Source organism: Erpetoichthys calabaricus, chromosome 17 (assembly GCF_900747795.2).
Source record: "Erpetoichthys calabaricus chromosome 17, fErpCal1.3, whole genome shotgun sequence".
NCBI classification, from domain to species: Eukaryota; Metazoa; Chordata; class Cladistia; order Polypteriformes; family Polypteridae; genus Erpetoichthys; species Erpetoichthys calabaricus.
In genome coordinates this window covers 59,826,094-59,841,217 of record NC_041410.2, presented here as the reverse complement: position 1 = coordinate 59,841,217, position 15,124 = coordinate 59,826,094, and the positions used below count along the sequence as shown (strand labels likewise).

The window sequence follows — 15,124 nt, the reverse complement described above, 5'->3', positions numbered from 1 at the left end:
CTGGGATGATTTTTGGGAAAGGCCTGGATTTTTCAAGAGAGATGGTCTTCATCCTAACTAGAAGGGATCTTTTGTTTTATCCCAAAATATGGCAGCAATACTTCCGGGCACCTTATAAATTTAGTCTTGTTGCAAACCTTAAATTACTTGATAACCAATAAGGTGTATAATTAGACCATGAGATAAAACCAGATCCTCCACCAGGGTCAACTGTAATAGTAACTTAATTCAAATTAAAGCAAAAAACATATCTATGCCGTTTCAAATGCTGCTTATTAAACATTTGCTCTCTTGGAAGTAAAGCCGCTTTCTTAAATGATACTACAGTGGGGCAAAAAAGTATTTAGTCAGCCACCAATTGTGCGAGTTCTCCCACTTAAAAAGACGAGAGAGGCCTGTAATTTTCATCATAGGTATACCTCAACTATGAGAGACAAAATGAGAAAAAAAAATCCAGAAAATCTCATTGTCTGATTTTTGAAGAACTTATTTGCAAATTATGGTGGAAAAAAAGTATTTGGTCAATAACAAAAGTTCATCTCAATACTTTGTTATACAGTAATCCCTCCTCGATCGCGGGGGTTGCGTTCCAGAACCCCCCGCGAAAGGTGAAAATCTGCGAAGTAGAAACCATATGTTTATATGGTTATTTTTATATTGTCATGCTTGGGTCACAGATTTGCACAGAAACACAGGAGGTTATAGAGAGACAGGAACTTTACTCAAACACTGTAAACAAACATTTGTCTCTTTTTCAAAAGTTTAAACTGAGCTCCATGACAAGACAAAGATGACAGTTCCGTCTCACAATTAAAAGAATTCAAACATATCTTCCTCTTCAAAGGAGTGCGCGTCAGAGAGAGAGAGAGAGAGAGAGACGGATAAAAACAAACAATCAAAAATCAATGCGTGCCCTTTGAGCTTTTAAGTATGCGAAGCACCGTGCAGCATGTCGCTTCACGAAGCAGCTGCACAATAGGGAGCAACGTGAAGGTAATCTTTCAGCATTTTTAGACAAGCGTCCGTATCGTCTAGGTGTGCGAACAGCCCCCCTGCTCACACCCCCTCCGTCAGGAGCAGAGAATGTCAGAGCAAGAGAGAGAGAGAGAGAAAAGTAAAAATCAATACACGCTGTTTGATCTTTTAAGTATGCGAAGCACCGTGCAGGAAGCATATCGCTTGATAAATGTATGTAAGCCCAGCAAAGAAGTGAGGTAATCTTTCAGCGTTTTTTGAGGAGCGGCCGTATCCTCTAGGGGTGCGAAGAGCCCCCGTGCTCACAATATATCTGAGGAGTTTTATTTAATAGGTAATATGCTCTCTGGTTGGGTAGCTTCTCAGCCATCTGCCAATAGCGTCCCTTGTATGAAATCAAGTGGGCAAACCAACTGAGGAAGCATGTACCAGAAATTAAAAGACCCGTTGTCCGCAGAAATCCGCGAACCAGCAAAAAATCCGCGATATATATTTAAATATGCTTACATATAAAATCCGCGATGGAGTGAAGCCGCGAAAGTCGAAGCGCGACATAGCGTGGGATTACTGTATACCCTTTGTTGGCAATGACAGAGGTCAAACGTTTTCTGTAAGTCTTCACAAGGTTTTCACACACTGTTGCTGGTATTTTGGCCCATTCCTCCATGCAGATCTCCTCTAGAGCAGTGATGTTTTGGGGCTGTCGCTGGGCAACACGGACTTTCAACTCCCTCCAAAGATTTTCTATGGGGTTGAAATCTGGAGACTGGCTAGGCCACTCCAGGACCTTGAAATGCTTCTTACGAAGCCACTCCTTCGTTACCCGGGTGGTGTGTTTGGGATCATTGTCATGCTGAAAGATTCAGCCACATTTCATCTTCAATGCCCTTGCTGATGGAAGGAGGTTTTCACTCAAAATCTGACGATACATGGCCCCATTCATTCTTTCCTTTACACGGATCAGTCGTCCTGGTCCCTTTGCAGAAAAACAGCTCCAAAGCATGATATTTCCACCCCCATGCTTTACAGTAGGTATGGTGTTCTTTGGATGCAACTCAGCATTCTTTCTCCTCCAAACACAACGAGTAGAGTTTTTTTCATCTGACCATATGACAGTCTCCCAATCCTCTTCTGGATCATCCAAATGCTCTCTGGCAAACTTCAGATGGGCCTGCACATTTACTGGCTTAAGCAGGGGGACACATCTGGCACTGCAGGATTTGAATCCCTGGCGGCGTAGTGTGTTACTGATGGTAGCCTTTGTCACTTTGGTCCCAGCTCTCTGCAGGTCATTCACTAGGTCCCCCCATGTGGTTCTGGGATTTTTGCTCACCGTTCTTGTGATCATTTTGACCCCACGGGGTGAGATCTTGCATGGAGCCCCAGATCGAGGGAGATTATCAGTGGTCTTGTATGTCTTCCATTTTCTAATAATTGCTCCCACAGTTGATTTCTTCACACCAAGCTGCTTACCTATTGCAGATTCAGTCTTCCCAGCCTGGTGCAGGTCTACAATTTTGTTTCTGGTGTCCTTTGACAGCTCTTTGGTCTTGGCCATAGTGGAGTTTGGAGTGTGACTGTTTGAGGTTGTGGACAGGTGTCTTTTATATTGATAACGAGTTCAAACAAGTGCCATTCATACAGGTAACGAGTGGAGGACAGAGGAGCCTCTTACAGAAGAAGTTACAGGTCTGTGAGAGTCAGAAATCTTGCTTGTTTGTAGGTGACCAAATACTTATTTTCCACCATAATTTGCAAATAAATTCTTTAAAAATCAGACAATGTGATTTTCTGGATTTTTTTTCTCATTTTGTCTCTCATAGTTGAGGTATACCTATGATGAAAATTTTTAAGCTGGAGAACTTGCACAATTGGTGGCTGACTAAATACTTTTTTGCCCCACTGTTTATTAAGAGCTTAAGTGCTCACCAGGTTGAGTTTCTATGTGTTTGGATCACTTTTGTTGGGTGCCACTACATTCAAGGAATCCCTCAAGGTGGTATTATAACTTCATATTAATTAATCTAAATTATTTTCCACAATTACTCTTAACTTACTCAAAATATCTATACATTTAGAATCAGAATTACAATCTAGATGTCTTGTCTTTGTTTTAATCTGTGTGTATTTGTAGGGGCAAAACCAAATCAAATGTAATTAGGTAGTGATCAGAAATAACATTTAATGGAGTAATATTTAAATTTTGAATTGCAACTCTGAGTTATAATTAAATCTAATGTATGGTTATGGTTATGAGTTGGACCACTGACAATCTGTCAAAATCCTACTGAATTTAACAAATAAGTACAACATTTGCTAAAAGTGTCAGTTTCCACATCAATTTGTACATGTATAGACTAGCACTAGAATTGTGCATCTGTTTTAATATTTAAAGTGAGTGCCTCAAAGGATATGAATTCCCTTAAAGTTTTAGAAGCAATTTGCATTTTGTCATAAAGAATTCTTCTAAGGCCACCTCCCAAACAGTATGTCTAGATTAATGGAGGAATGTGTATCCATCTGGTGACGCCTCAGCTAGGGGAACAGTGTCAGATTTACTAAGCCAGGTTTCAGTGAGAAGCCACAAATCAGATTTTGCTCTTAAAGTAGAGTGACAACAGCTGGTGCGTACATGGAGAACAACAAAGCTACAGGTTTTTCGAATTACATGGAGAGAGAATGTTAAAAAATACAACAATGCTCTCTTTAAAGCCCACTCAGCCTACTATTCTAAAATAATAGATAACAATAATAATTCTTGTGTGCTGTTTAGAACATTGGCTAACTTAACAAATGGGAATTCAGAACTACAGTGCAAAATACCATCAGGCAGTACAGACTTTATGAATTTCTTTAATGAGAAAATCAAAAATATAAGATCCCAAATCTCAACATCACAGTGCAAACCTCATAATAACTTGGCAGACACTGTCTCCACTTGCATTCAACACTTTAGAAATGTTAATCCTGTAACTGAACAGGCAGTCTTAACTTTAATTTCTAAAATGAAAGCTACTACTTGTTTCCTAGATCCAGTACCAACAAAACTGTCAGTTTCAAACCATTACTTTAAAAAGTCAGACCTAGACCCACATATACTTAATAATTATAGACCATTTCTCTCTAAATTATTTACCATTTCTCTCTAAAATACTTGAAAAAGTAGTCAAGAATCAGCTTCAGTCTCACTTTATGCTTCATAATAAATTCCAGTCTGGCTTCTGCACTGGTCATAGTACAGAAATGGCACCAACATGTGTTGTAAATGACATTCTGATATCCTCTGATGGAGGAAATTCCACTGTAATTATGTTGTTAGATTTAAGTACAGTGGTTGATATCACTGACCATTCTCTATTACTACACAGCCCAGAAACTGACATTGGACTTACAGGCAATGTCTTTGCCTGGTTTAGTTCTTATTTATCAAATTGATTCCAGTACGTACAGAAATGTGCTGACAGTACTCCATCATTATACATAGAAGTGAGATATGGTGTCCCTCAGGGTTCAGCACTAGGACCTTTACTAATTTCACTTTACATGCTTCCATTGGGATCTATCATTAGAAAACATAATGTTAATTTTCACTCGTACGCAGAAGAGACACAGTTATACCTCGCTTTTAGACCAAATGTTTCTCTGATGTTGTTCTTAATTAGATATGTTAGTAAGTTAAAGGAGTGGATGGATGAGACTCACTTGTCTTTGAACACAGAGAAAACAGAAATATTAATTGTTGGAGGGAATGGTGCTGATTGCAAGAATATTTGTATATTATTAAAATTAGTTGGAATCGCCATTAGTTTTACTGAATCAGTCCGAAATCTAGGCATTAACTTTGACACTAGCATGTCATTTAAAGTGATCATTACAAAACTATCCAAAATATGTTTTTTCCATCTTAAAAATTTGGGGAAATTAACGAGTTTTCTAAATATGAAGGATACTGAGAAATGAATTCATGCATTTATTTCTAGTAGAATTGACTAATTCAATTTGCTGTTCACTGGCTGTTCAAATTGTTCCTTATACAGCTTTCAGCTGATCTTTTTCTTTCAGGGCCCTGAAGCTGAGGAATGGTCTGCCTGCTTCTATAAGAAGTGCCCCCTCAGTCTCAGCCTTTAAATTCCATCTGAAGACTCACTACTTAAGTTTAGCATACCCTTAGTAGAGCTGCTGATTAGCTGTGCATACTGCACCTCTTTTGTTAGTCATTAGTACTAAAACATAAGTAATATATTTATATTCTGCTATAATGCTCATCTATTCTGTTTCTCTTTTCTGTACACACATGTGGCACTTGGAGCCACTGCTCTACTTCCTATAGAAGTAGAGATCATCAGATTGGGTGGCCCAGCAATGACTCAGCTGTGGAATGATCAGTAGGGGGGGGGCAGCTTGCTGGCCGAAGTCTCCAGGACTCTGAACAAATTGGTATCCTCAAATGTAGTTTGGCTTTGTAATATGTACTACCAGCAAGCCCGCGATTCTCGAAAGAATCGCAAATCCAAGAATGGCAATCAGTTTCTGTTCCCTCCGATATTTGGATGGATGAAATACAATGGAGGGTGGGTGCGTCCGGGGAAACGTTATTTAATTAAATAAGCATATTTGTACTAAAGCGGTTTCGTTTTGTGGAGTCGCGATTCCTTTGCCTCTGCTGACACCGACTGCCGGCACAGTGGATTACAGCAAGTGTAGTTTCCCGGTTGTGTTGTTCGGGTGCCACCCACTGACTGTGGGAAGCCGCATGGTTTGACTCTGGGGCGCTGAGGGGCTGTGCGCATGATATTTGTACTATCATTAACCAATTTATTAAAACAAATATGGAATTGTAATTGTCACATCATGTAAGTCTAAAATGTCTTTGAGTTGTTGCACTTATAAGTAAAACCAATGTCCACGCGTTGGAAGTTAGGGTGGTTGGTTCCATCAGGACATAAATGCATGACAATATCGCGGTAAAACGGAGGCTCACTGTCTTTACTGTGAAACACAATTGCCACTTCATTAACGATGGGAACATTGTTGATAAACTGCGTCATCTAGATCTAACACACGTACATTTGGGCAAATTTGTGGTGGTGATTTGGCTCAGGGTGCACTGTTCCAATCCGATGCAATATTTATCCACACACGCGAAAGCAGTATGGGCCATTCCCAGGTGGTGGCTTGATATTTACCCCGGTAGATGCAAAAGCAAATGAATTATTGTAGGATCTAATGCATTCCATAAAGCTTTTACTTTTGGGTACATTGTTAGTCAAACGCATACGTAAATATTCAGGATATTCATCCAAAGGAGGCAGCTTAACCTGACCTCTTTGACAACCACGTGTAAAGTCATCAGTTGTAATGCCAGTTTTTTCTTCAAGGAAGTTAATGACAATGACTGCAAATGACATCCATTAATCCCAATGAATACTCATGAATAGTGGACTCATTATAGAATGCGTTCTCAGCCAACTGTCGGAATTGTTCAGCATCTGTCCGTCGTTCCTGTGTTTGGCGGGGTCTTTGTTGGAATACTGAACAACTTTGTAGCCCTTGTGCAGTTTCGTTTTGGATCTGTGCCTCTCTTGCATGTAGTGTTTCAGAAACGCGTTGTAGGCGCCTTTGTCCTTTGCGTCCGCTGTTTCAGAGGCGCGTTGTAGGTGCCTTCGTGCATTTTGTATTTCCGTTACTTGAGGTGTTTCGTTTTGGAGCCGTGACTTCTTTGCTTCTGGTGTTTGTGAAGCGCGTGGTAGGTGCCTCCGTGTATTGTCTGTATCCATGCGGTCTCGTTTTTGTTTCTCTGGTACTGAATTACCGTTATGTGATTCAAACATGCAACACAGACCGCTGGCACATACATACTACTGACTCTGGGAGGCCGCTGCATTTGACTGTGGGTTGTGGTGTTTGGGCGGTGTTTGGGCACAACCTACTGACTCTGGGAAGCGGCTGCGTTTGACTCTGGGGCGCCGCGGCGTAGTGTGCATGCGTATCGGTGCCTCTGTGCATAAATTAAAACTGTGCTTTAGTAATATAGATTACTCTTGTACTATTGTATTTTATTCCTGAGAAGACAATGATGGATTGGCCATCTAGCTCTGTGAAAAGGATTACTTGTGTTCTGTTTTATGCATTATATTTAGCCTATTTTTTGACACCCATTGCACTCCCAATGTACCTGGAAAGGTGTCTGTCTCTGAATTGTCTTTTCCAAGATTTCTTCCATTTTTAGACTTACTTTTAGTCTTTACTTTAGATACAAAAGTATCTTTTGGGTGTTTATTTCTTGTTGTCTTAGGGAGTCAAGGCTGGGAGGCTGTCAAAAAACACTTGTCTTCATAGGTGAGCATTTCGCAACCTTTCTGGTGTCACAAAAAACTTTTTCCCAATAAGTGTCTTTACAAAACCAAACTGATCTCTGCCTACACTAGTGTTTTCACATCATTTACAAAAGTGTTTCTGTCCACACAAAAATGATCGAAAATGCATTTGACATAGACAGCTGACTTCATAAGGCACCCACACATTGGCAGAAAAATCCTTGAAGGAAGGGCATCTCTGCTGGCAATTAGATTTATCACAAAACTGTTGCAACTGCTAATTTATTATTTGCCTTTTTTCCAGGTATGCAGCATTCAAACTGTACCAAACACAATTTAGATGCATAGGATAAGCAATACAATAAGCTTCATGAAAAGTAACTCCTGTGTGTCTGCTATGTTGGAATATGATTTTCTTCTGTGAAGAGTGACCAATCAGGGAATGAAACATTGTAATGAGCAGGATCTAATCACGGAAGGGCTTCGTAATAGGCATAACAACAAAAGAGCATGATTACAGTCTTAGTTATAAAAACTGTGTAAATGGACACTAGGTGACACTGTTGCCCAACTTTTTCCCAACAGACAGTACGCAGGACACGGGATAAAATCACCAAGAATATATTTATTTTCTTTCATCTTCTTCTTTGTGTTGTGCCCCAAAGCACCTCCACCACCATAAACAGCAAAAAATAAACACAATAAATCACTAAATTCTCCTCCACACCTCCCAGAAAGCTCTGTCACACTCCCTCGCAACTCTGGCTCACTTGCTGGGTCTCCACCAGTCCTTTATATAGTTCTTGACCCGGAAGTGCTCCTGCTCTTTTTCCCACGTGACTTGCCAGCACTTTCGGGTCAGATGAAGAATCTCAAGTCTTTAATCAGCCCAGAAGTACTATGGGACTTCCGTCCTCATGACTTCCAAGCATGTCTGGGCTGCAAGGGAAGCATGACTCCCCAGGTTCTTTCATAGCTCCCCCTGGCGGCACCCACGGTACCCAACAGGGCAGAGAAACTAGACTCCAAGTCCCAGGATGACCTGTGGGAATCCGGGGCACCGCTACACTCCAGGGGAGCTGCCATCTAGCGTCTTGGGGGAGGCAGTGTCCTGAAAAAGCTGCCTTCCCCCATCCTTCCACTTCAGGGGCGTCCCAGCCAGGATAAGCTGTTGGCCGTCCGCCACACCATCCAAACTTCAACTTCAAGCCAGGGGTTTCAGAAGCATATGACTCTAGAGAGTGTTGTCTTTAGCCTCAGATTTTGGCTGCTTTATGCATCTAAATTTCCCTTTGGGATTAGTAAAGTTTATCTAATTTAATCTAAAATATTAATTAATTTATTCAACACTCATTTTCTACCACTTATCCGAGACCTGGTCACGAGAGCAACAGTCTTAGCAATGAGGCACACACTTCCCTTTTCCCAGCCATGCTGAACCATTCATACTGTGGGATCCCAAGGTGTTCCCAGTGGTCTCTTCCCAGCTGGTCATGCCCGTAAAACTTCCACAAAGAGGCGTCCAGGAGACATCCATATTGGTTGTCCAAACCATCTCAGCTGGCTTCTCGCAATGCAGGGGGCCAGCGGCTCTACTCTGAGCCTCTCCCAGATGTCTGTTCACAGAGAGCCCAGCCACCTTGTGAAGAAAGCTCATATCAGCTGCTTGTACTTGGAGTTTCATTCTTCAGGTCATTACCCAAAGCTCATGGCCATAGGTGAGGATAAGGACATAGATCAACTGGTAAATTGAGATCTTTGCTTTCAGACTCAACTTCTTCTTCACCACTACAGATCTGCATAGCGACTGCATTAACTGTGCATGCTCCCCCTATCTGTCTGTTGATCTTACCATCCCTTTTCCTCTCATTTGCGAACAAGGCCCCCGAGATACTTAAACTCCCACTCAAAGATGAAGGTCAACCTTTATCCTGCTTAGGACCATGGCCTCATATTTGGAGGAACTTGTCCTCATTCTTGCCACTTCACACTCGATCATAAACCCCTATACTCGAGTCACTCTCCCCTTAAAACCTGTGCCTTGATATCCTATGCATGAAAATTACAAACAGGATAGGAAACAAAGCATAGCCCTGGAGGAGTCCCACACTCACTGGGAATGGTGCTGATGTTTATTTGAGTATACAAACACAACACTCACTGTGATTATACAGGGACCAAATAGCCCTTATTAAATGCCCTGGAAACACGTACTCTCCAGGTACCCTCCACAAAATCCATCTTGGAACACGATCATATGCCTTCCCTATGTCCACAAAACACATGAAGACCGATAGGGCATACTCCCATGCCCCCTTCAATATCTTTACGAGGGTAAAGAGCTGGTCCACTGTTTCATGGATTAGATGGAATCCACATTGTTCTTCCTGGATCTGAGGTTCCATGACTGGGAAGAGTCTCATTTCCAGTACCTTGGCATAAGCACTTCCGGGGAGGCTGAGTAGTGTGATCCCTTGATAGTTGGAACATACCCTCTGGTCCCACTTTTTAAAAATAGGTAGCACAATCCTGGTCTTCGAGTTCAGGGGCACAGCTCCTGATGACCATGAAACATTGAAAAGGCATGTCAGCCATGACAGCCCTACAATGTCCAGAGCCTTCTGCATTTTTGGGCAGATCTCATCCACCCCCAGGGCCTTGCCATTGCTGAGCTGTGTGGTAAATTGAGATCTGCAGCTGTTTTAAATAAATAATCGCCACACTCGCATCTTGGTTGGAGGGGGCATGGTAGTGTGGTGAGAGTGGTTCTTGTGCAAGATGCTCTACATGGTTCTACACTAAGGGCACAGGTGTAGGATCGTTCGTGACCCTAATTGGTGCCGGGAGCTTCTAATCTTCACAGCTGTGCCATGTCCTCATTTTAAAAGGGAAAAAAAAGAATTGAGATTAAAAAGGCCAATCAAGAGGGAAGAAAAGACAGAAAAAGAAAAGAAAGGAGGTTAAAAGATAGAGAAAAGAAGGCAGGAGGTGGAGATCTAGTGCAAGTGAGCGCACAAAAGTTGGAGAAGGCAGACAGCTGGGAGGAAGTCCCTCAGAGTGCATGAATGTCACTTGTGGGCTGATAGCCGCTCTAGCTGAGTGACCTGGGTAGCTGGTGTGGCCACAATAAGGCTCAGTTGTAGCAACCCGCCATAGAGAGGGTGTTCTGTGGATGGTGCCATAGACCACGGAGATACAAGCCTGACAGTGGGAGTTGGTGGCTTGATGAGGTGCCCTGCATGGAGCCAGAGATGGCTAGAAGGTGGCCAGAGCCTAGGAGCAATGTGGAAGGTAGGTTGAACTGCCAGATTAGTGCCTCCTTGGTTGCAGGGACCTGCATTGGGTTAAGCTAAGGAGATGGTAGGTTTTAAAGGACTGTTCCCTGCCCTCTGGTTTATAACCTTGTTTATATCCTTGTTTTAAAGGAATATTTATTTCATTAGTTTTTAACCTCCACTTTATTTTTTATGGGATTATTTGTTGGAACACCTTTTTGAAGAACTGCACCTTTTGAACATTATTTGGAATTGTTTTGAGTAAAAGTACTAAAGCACCTTCCCCTTACTTCATGTGGTGTCCTCATTTGTACAGCTCATCCCGGTCAGGACTATCGATGGTGTCAGGTTCAAGAGGCTCCCAAATCAGAAGAGGGAGGATGGAGCTGGACCGTCACAGTCACAAGCTGCTTAACTAACTCCTTGACCTCCCGTAAGGAAATGGAAATGAATCCTACATCAACTTCGTGTGCAGCCTATTCCACGGAGTGTGTGTCTATCGGAGTCAGGAGCTCCTGAGAAATGTTCCTTCCACCACCAGACTATATCCTCAATCCGGGTCTGCACTTCTCCATCCTTGCTGAAAACAGCCTGGGTGAAGCCCTTCCTTCCCTTTCTGAATTGACTGATGGTTTACCAGACAATATTTGAGCACAATTGATAGTCATTGTCATCTCCTTCATCAGGATTTTGCTTCCCTGACCACCAGGGCTGCAGCCCTTTTGGCCTGTTGCTACACCTCTTCTGCTTTGGGAGTCTCTTGTGCTAACTATACACAGAAGGCCTCCTTCATCAGCCTGATGGCATCCCTCACATCCAGTGTCCACCATTGGGCCCTTAGATTGTTCCTGTTTGCTCCCTTTAGCCACACAGAGGCAGCCCTCTTGTCCTCTACAACAAACTACAACATGGCATCGACCAGGCAGTAGCTCAATAAGAAGCCCACTCCCACCCAGCACCGAATCGATCTTTGTCTGGCCTCTCACCTGAGACCAATTTGCCTTGGGAGGCCCTACAACAACATAGCTCTCAGGATCATACGGACACACAAATCTCTCCACCATGATAAGGCGATTCCTGGAGAGGTAATCTAATCAAACCTATTTTTATGGCATTCTGTGTGCTCTGTTGTACTGTAAGTTGTGTAATTTGAGAATGTGCAGAACTTGTGAGCAGTTACATGAACATGTATAATACAGCAACACACTATCGGTGCATACTCCCAACCCCTCTCCCTCTCTCATTATCACAGACTTTTCAAGTGTTTGTACCAATAATGAGTGATTGCATAGATTGCGTAGTGGGTTCTACAATACGGGGTTCGTTTTTGTGTGTTATAGAATTATGGCTTGCATACCTCACTGTTTGCACTCACTGCTCATCTAATCAGGTCATTTTCAAACCTCTTTATGCAACAGACTCAAAAGTGTACAGTAATCCCTCCTCCATCGCGGGGGTTGCGTTCCAGAGCCACCCGCGAAATAAGAAAATCCGCGAAGTAGAAACCATATGTTTATATGGTTATTTTATATTGTCATGCTTGGGTCACAGATTTGCGCAGAAACACAGGAGGTTGTAGAGAGACAGGAACGTTATTCAAACACTGCAAACAAACATTTGTCTCTTTTTCAAAAGTTTAAACTGTGCTCCATGACAAGACAGAGATGACAGTTCCGTCTCACAATTAAAAGAATGCAAACATATCTTCCTCTTCAAAGGAGTGCTCGTCAGGAGCACAGAATGTCAGAAAGAGAGAGGAAAGCAGACAAATCAATAGGGCTGTTTGACTTTTAAGTATGCGAAGCACTGCGGCGCAAAGCTGTTGAAGGCGGCAGCTCACACCCCCTCCGTCAGGAGCAGACAAAGAGAGAGAGAGACAGAGAAAAACAAACATGCAAAAATCAATACGTGCCCTTCAAGCTTTTAAGTATGCGAAGCACCGTGCAGCATGTCGCTTCACGAAGCAGCTGCACAGAAGGTAGCAATGCGAAGATAATCTTTCAGCATTTTTAGACGAGTGTCCGTATCGTCTAGGTGTGCGAACAGCCCCCCTGCTCAATCCCCCTACTTCATCCATCCATCCATCCATTTTCCAACCCGCTGAATCCGAACACAGGGTCACGGGGGTCTGCTGGAGCCAATCCCAGCCAACACAGGGCACAAGGCAGGGAACCAATCCTGGGCAGGGTGCCAACCCACCGCAGGACACACACAAACACACCCACACACCAAGCACACACTAGGGCCAATTTAGAATCGCCAATCCACCTAACCTGCATGTCTTTGGACTGTGGGAGGAAACCGGAGCGCCCGGAGGAAACCCACGCAGACACGGGGAGAACATGCAAACTCCACGCAGGGAGGACCCGGGAAGCGAACCCGGGTCCCCAGGTCTCCCAACTGCGAGGCAGCAGCGCTACCCACTGCGCCACCGTGCCGCCCCTCCCCCTACTTCAGGATCAGAGAAAGTCAGCGCAAGAGAGAGAGAGAGAAAAGTAAGTTGGGTTTCTTCTCAGCCATCTGCCAATAGCGTCCCTTGTATGAAATCAACTGGGCAAACCAACTGAGGAAGCATGTACCAGAAATTAAAAGACCCATTGTCCGCAGAAATCCGCGAACCAGCAAAAAATCCGCGATATATATTTAAATATGCTTACATATAAAATCCGCGATAGAGTGAAGCCGCGAAAGGCGAAGCGCGATATAGCGAGGGATCACTGTATTTCCAATTTCATCAGCAGAATTTCTGACAGTGTCACCGGCAGCTGCGTTTCAGTTTATGAAAAGGGAATTTTGAAATGTTAATTTTTTGCTGTACTCTGGTCACTCTCTGTGTTGAAGTCGTATTTTTCATTAGAAGGTCTGTTTTGTGGGGTGCATACATGGGTACATAAAGCTGAATTGCAAATGCATTGACGTACGTGAGTTGATGTGACTAGTCATTAAGTGTAGCCCTCCAAACTACCTTGTGCATAAAAAAATACTTCCAACAACATGGTACAATTAAAGAGTTTTAATTGTTCACCATTATCACGTTTGCATTAAATTAATTTATGGCTGGTGGTTTTCGTATGATGTGATTGTATGAATGTTTTACATTTTACTTGGAAGATTTTAAAACTTACAGCTCCATCTGAAAGCGGTTAGAATAAAATTTATGCTGACCAATTGGTCTGAAATACATGATTGAATATTATCTAGGCTGACCAGTTGTTCTGGAAATAAATATATGAATATTAATATAAAAAGTTTCTGTTTTACTAAAATTTAGCATGTAATTTACGGTAACAGTAATCCAACCGCCTGGTGAAATTGTAAGCGAACCACATCCCACTTCACTGTGTCAATTTTTGTCAGCGCACGAACGGAAATGCCTACGTTTACATCCTACCTACCCCTTGTTTGAATCCGCAGCAGTGGGCACGTGGTAAGGGCTGTTTAGCACGCCGTCATGGCAATCCCCTCTGTTATCCAATCACGTAAAAAGGGAAGGCGGGCTAACGCAGTGACGTTTTCCCGGTTTGGGCCAATGAACGTAGACGTTGGAGGGTGCGGAGGTGGTGCTTGTTTTTTTGCGCGAGGAAAAGAAAAGAAGGCGAAATGGAATAAGTTAGTGTCGCCAATATTAAGACTTAACAGTGTAAAGCCTGCTTACAACCAGGTAGGTTAAACACATTTTATGAGAGTAATATAAACACAAACGTAATCTTTATTATAGAGAGCAACTGAATGACGTAGCTTGGCACAGGTAGGGGTCGCGTGGTTACTTATCAATGCAGGCGTCAATGAGACCACCCCATCTCTCAGCAACATCCCTGTTTTTTATTTTTTATATTCATGGTGTGGATAGTGCAGTTTATAAAACCTAATCGCAGGTATTTGGCTTTTTAAAAATTATATTCATTTTTTAATTTCCATCAAATCGCCGGTAGAAGAAATATCTTACATAAAGCTAAATGAAAATGTATAGACCGCTAAAGACAACGAGAAGGACCGTAATGGCCAGGAAGATAGGTTGATCTGGAATTATACATTGTAGTTCCTGTGCACAGTCCGTGTGCATGGACAGAAGTAGTGGAATCGATGAAAGCCGACAGATAATAATAATGGCGTTCACTCAACTCTGTTCCACGAAATTCTTCCTAGCCTCTGGTTTTGTATTACTTTATGGACAGAACTATAATCAATAACCTATGTCTATCAGAATCCTTAACTCCTTATGGTATATAGGTTGTGGTTAAAGGTGCTTACTTCAGATTTTCACTTTTGTAAAGTATGCAGAAGTCTGAAGTGTGCATGTGTTTGATTAAATGTGTATTGTCTAAAGGTGTTCGTTTTACGTTCGGAATTCTGCATGCATAATTTGAATAAACTGATCCTACTTAATTTTAAACTTAAAATCCACTTGTTTAACTGTAATAAATTATTTTAAAAATGTGTGCTCAAACCCTACATACATTTTATTATAATATGTGTGCGCATGTATTTTAAAATACACAATTTCAATAAGGAGAAGGCAGTTCTTTCAACATTACAGTAGCTTGTAAGACAGAAATG

The 15,124-nt window shown here is 42.3% G+C and overlaps 1 protein-coding gene across 9 annotated transcripts in view; it reads left to right on the top strand.

Annotated features, from left to right (window-relative positions):
- The window catches only part of tp53bp1 (tumor protein p53 binding protein, 1), a 476,929-nt gene that overhangs the window by 101,262 nt on the left and 360,543 nt on the right, over window positions 1–15,124 (top strand). The window contains exon 1 of one of the 9 annotated variants that reach the window (XM_051920204.1): window positions 14,146–14,228. The exons of the other annotated variants lie outside the window; for them this stretch is intronic. The gene's annotated coding sequence lies outside the window, so the exon portion shown is untranslated. Of the gene's footprint in view, window positions 1–14,145; window positions 14,229–15,124 lie in introns of those variants that run through there. 9 annotated transcript variants of the gene reach the window in all.